This window comes from Acomys minous, assembly GCF_964271855.1.
Source record: "Acomys minous genome assembly, chromosome: 10".
NCBI lineage: Eukaryota > Metazoa > Chordata > Mammalia > Rodentia > Muridae > Acomys > Acomys minous.
In genome coordinates, this window is record NC_140491.1 from 21727575 (window position 1) to 21732286 (window position 4712).

The 4712-nt window shown below is 38.5% G+C and overlaps 1 pseudogene across 1 annotated transcript; it reads left to right on the plus strand.

The window, feature by feature from the left end:
• The first annotated feature begins 3609 nt into the window (after positions 1 to 3609).
• On the plus strand, positions 3610 to 4421 carry LOC311606514 (ubiquitin thioesterase OTUB1-like; annotated as a pseudogene). Its single transcript has one exon. The product of its transcript is annotated as a ubiquitin thioesterase OTUB1-like (transcript).
• The last annotated feature ends 291 nt before the right edge of the window (positions 4422 to 4712 follow it).

The window sequence follows — 4712 nt, forward strand, 5'->3', positions numbered from 1 at the left end:
AAGGTATAATCCTTTATAAGCAAAATAAAGTCTCTCTCACAAAAAGTCAAACTAGGAATAAAGTCCCACTGACTTGCCAGTTAAGCAAGAATTTATTATGAGTACTTCAGTAGGAAAGAACATCACAACATTATGAGAAGCTTTATTAGAAGGTTCTAGAGTGTGCTAGTTGGGTATTGTCAATTTGACACAACATTTTTCATATCTGGGAAGAGGAAATCTTAATTGCTTTTATCAGACAGATCTGTGGGCCTGTCTATGGGGCATTTTCTTGATTAATGGTTGCTGTGGTAGGGTTCAGCTCTCTATGGGTGGTGCCACCCCATGGGCATGTGGTTTTGGTTGTATATGAAGCCAGCTGAGCAAGCCATGATGAGCAAGCTAGTAAGTGGCACAGCATTCTTCCAAGTTCTCTACTCTTGTTGCCCATCTTGAATTCCTGCCCCAACTTCCTTTTGTGATAGACTATAAATTGTAAACTGAAATGGACCCTTTCCTCTCCATGTTGTTTTTGGTTCTGGCATTTGTCACAGTAATAGAAGCATAACTATAACACAGAGCCTCTGGGTCAAGGACTATCACCTCTAGCTGGAGAAGTGTGTCAATTGTATTTTAGTGTGCGGCTCCAAAATTGGCAATTATTATCTCTTCCCCAGGAATAATGGAAATGTCTATTGATTGAACAGATCCTGATCATTACACCATTCTAGCAAGTGAAATCATTGATATAACCAAATAGTGAATCAGGAGGAGGAAGTTAATAGGGTCTGGATGTTGGCTCAAGTAAGTTCCTATGGGTCTTTCAGGTGGGAACTAGCAAAAAGTTCCCGAGATAACTGATGGTGCAGATAAGAAAATGCTAGATTAGTTGTCTGTGTGTCAAGTACATTGCTCCAATGAATATTTTATTATATTGACAGAACAACTATGCAAGCGGAAGTTCACTGTGTGGAAGGCTTGTTTTGCAGGAATTTCCTATAATAAATGGTGAAGTCATTCATGTAGTTTACAGCATTGTCTTCTTATGGAAGAATTTTATGGAGGAAAAGGGGGTTTTTGTGTAGACAAGAGCAGTCTCATGTCTCTGCTGTCATTATGGTTATATAGATGCAGTTGAATTTAAGATCAAAGCGGTTAAAATAGGAAGCTATATTAGAGGTAGCAATAGAAAACGTCAACCCACAGCATAAAAGTTCACAATTTTCCATGAATTCTCAGAACTACTGCAGATGCTTCATGGTTAGCTTCCTCAAGTTAGATTCTCTCAAATAGAGTAGGCTTTCTGCTAGTTTTTTTTTCACAAGCTGTACTGTTTAATTATAAGAAGCACAAATTTTACTAGGTTTCAAATCTTTAACTTCTCAGAAAAAAGAGTAGACATAATTAGCCAAATCATTGCCAACACTGAGATTACTAGTTTCAGTAAAAATCTACCTTATTTAAAATACTTACTTCAATTTTGTCATCTGTATATGTATATGTTCATATATATTCACACATATATACATTATATAGATTCATTTGTATTTTTAGAATATTATCCACATATGTATATATGGGAACTTTTATTTTATATTGGCCACAAACTCATGGCAACTCTTCTGCTTGAGCCTTCTGCTTTAGAATACAGGTTTGAAGAATTGCCCACTGTGTCAATATATTTTATTTAAAGAAAAAGTTCAAAGAAAGCACTGATAATTTGAACCACATTTTGATAGCATATTGGTTACTTAATTAATTGCCTTATTTAACTTTTTGTCTTGACTTTGCATTTTATTAACAGATTTTATATAATAATTGTATCTATTTAGTTTAATTTCTTTTTGACCCTGCTTTATCTCTTTTTAGCTGTTACAGTGACTTGTCTTTACTGGTATTTTTGTAAAATGTATGATGTAAGTTTTGTTTTGTCACCTATTTGGCTTGGCCAGGACCACTAGTGTGAGCACTGGATTGCAGTTATTTCCAGAACATAGGACAGTACAGCTCAGAGACTAAGAAATGTTCAGTTTGTGGTTTCTTTAAATGGATGAGATTCTCAGAGACACTCACCATCTACTGAGAATAATAACCATTCAAGTGATTGTATGTAGATTTCTTTCTGCATGTATGATTTTCTAAAGAACAAGTCTCTTTATCCAACTGTTACTCCGCTCATATTAGCCTCCTCAATTCCTCATCTATCTCATGCCTTAAAGCAGAGCATGCCCCTTTAAAAAATGATAAAGGCATATATCAGATTAGGTGTGATGTTAATAGCATCTTGTAACCTTCATATTATGTGCCTTTCATCAACTACTTTGAAACATAAGCAGTTCTGATGACCTGATTTTAATCTCCAGGACCCACATAGTAGAACAAGAGAAAGACTCTTTCATCTAGTCCTCTGACCTCCATATCCATGCCATGGAGCTAGGTGATACACACACACACACACACACACTACACAAAACACAAACACACCACACACACATGCACACACATACACACAGACACCATACATACACACTATATATCCTCCCCATGTTATTCAAAATAAATAAGGAATCATAATGAAAATACAAAAACAGTTATTTTATAACCCTATGCCATTGAATTACTGTTTTAAAGTTTGTGTCCTGTAATAAAATACAGTGCTTCTATTAGTTGACTTCAAGGTGATTTTATTTTAGATATTAAGTTATTGAAATACAGTTTCTATAGAAACTGTATGTGTAGTGACCCTTAGAGAGAAACTTGAAAACATTTACTGGGTTGCAAAAATGTTCACTGTCCTCTTTACTGTGCTGTGGCAGTGAATTTAAAGATTCTAAGTTAAATCCAATACAATTCTACCTCTGCAAAGTAGAGTTTTTATGACCAAAACTCCTCATTTAGCCAAAGAATCCCTGTCACCTCTTCTAATAGAGGTGAGGTATCTGAGGATGCCTTTGGATTAGTTTGCAGTTGCATAACACAAATTCATTTTAGAATCAAAATCTGAGGTCAGTGTTAATGTTGAGCTTAGAATTCTGGGTCTCATGGTCTTATCTTCAGGATATTTGGAGATTATTTCTACTGAATTGTATATAGTAAAATGGTTCTCTTTATATATAGCTTGCATTTAAGCTTCTTACAGAGTCTTTACATTTTTCTTATTCATTTGTGTGAACCTAATTTTAGATGCTAACTTGAAGTAATTTGGACATAAAAATCAGTGTGTTTAAAAAGTCAGGATCTTATCTCTTAAATTTATTTTTAAAAAAGAAAATATAATGATTAATTGAGTATTTCTTATCAAATGTGAGACTTCACAGTAGCTTTAAATTAAAAATAAAACCATAAATAAATAAATACTTCTTAGATCCCTTTATTAATTTATGGAAGTTCCTACATTTTTCCTTTCTGGTCTGGATTTCATCCATATGCTTGCTGTAGTAAATGAAACACTGGCAAACATGCATGTGGGTTTTGTGAATTTGCAGGGTGTTTGAAGAGTGATGAAATTACTGCAAGCCTGACTGAGAGACAATTAGAAAATTAGGGCATCCCACTTTCTAGAGGTAGTATACCATCTGAGAAGGTACAGTTATCTCTTTCTTAAATAAAGAATCAGGGCGCTGTTTAAAGATGGCAGCGGAGGAACCTCAGCAGCAGAAGCAGGAGCCTCTGGGCAGTGACTCCGAAGGTGTTAACTGTCTGGCCTATGACCAAGCAAGCCATTATGGCTCAGCAGGACCAAATCCAGGAAGAGATTGCTGTGCATAATCTGCTGGTGTCAGAGCAGCTGGAACTCTCAGTCCTGTACAAGGCGTATGCTGAGGATGACAACATCTACCCACAGAAGATCCAGGACCTACACAAAGAGTACTCATACATCAGGAAGACCAGGCCCGATGGCAACTGCTTCTATCAAGCATTCTCCCACTTAGAGGCATTGCTAGATGACAGCAAGGAACTATGGTGGCTCAAGGCTATCTGCCAAGAGCAAAGAGGACCTGGTATCCCAAGGGCTTCGCTGGGGTCACAGTCAAAGACTTCCACTACACGTTCATGGACCTTATTGAGCAGGTGGAAAAGCAGACCTCAGTCGCTAACCTGCTGGCCTCCTTCAATGACCAGAGCACCTCAGACTACCTTGTGGTCTACCTGCGGATGCTCACCTCAGGCTACCTGCAGCGGGAGGGCAAGTTCTTCCAGCACTTCACAGAGGGCAGCCGGACCATGAAGGAGTTCTGCCAAGAGGAGGTGAAATCCATGTGCAAGGAGAGCGACCACATCCACATCATTGCACTGGCCCAGGCCCTCAACGTGTCCATCCAGGTGGAGTGCATGGACTGCCGTGAGGGTGGCACCACCAACCTACACATCTTCCCGAGGGCTCCGAGCCCAAGGTCTACCTCCTCTACTGGCCTGGACACTACTCTGTCCTCTACAACTAGGGCCAGCTAGCCTGCTGTGCCCTGCCTGCCTCTCCCTGCCAGGTGCTAGACATGTATAGAAGGTTTTCTTTCTCTTTTCATCTCTTTTGTGTGTGTGTGTGTGTGTGTGTGTGTGTGTGTGTGTGTGTGTGTGTGTGTTTGTAAATGATCATATTTCACCCCTCCCTTTTCTGTCATACAACCTTCCATGTTATATTAAAGAGGATGCTGGTGGTGGAAAAAATAAAGAATGAGAGAACTGAATTGCAACCATGTAGAAAAATGTGCCTCAGAGCTAGTAGTAGAGAATAT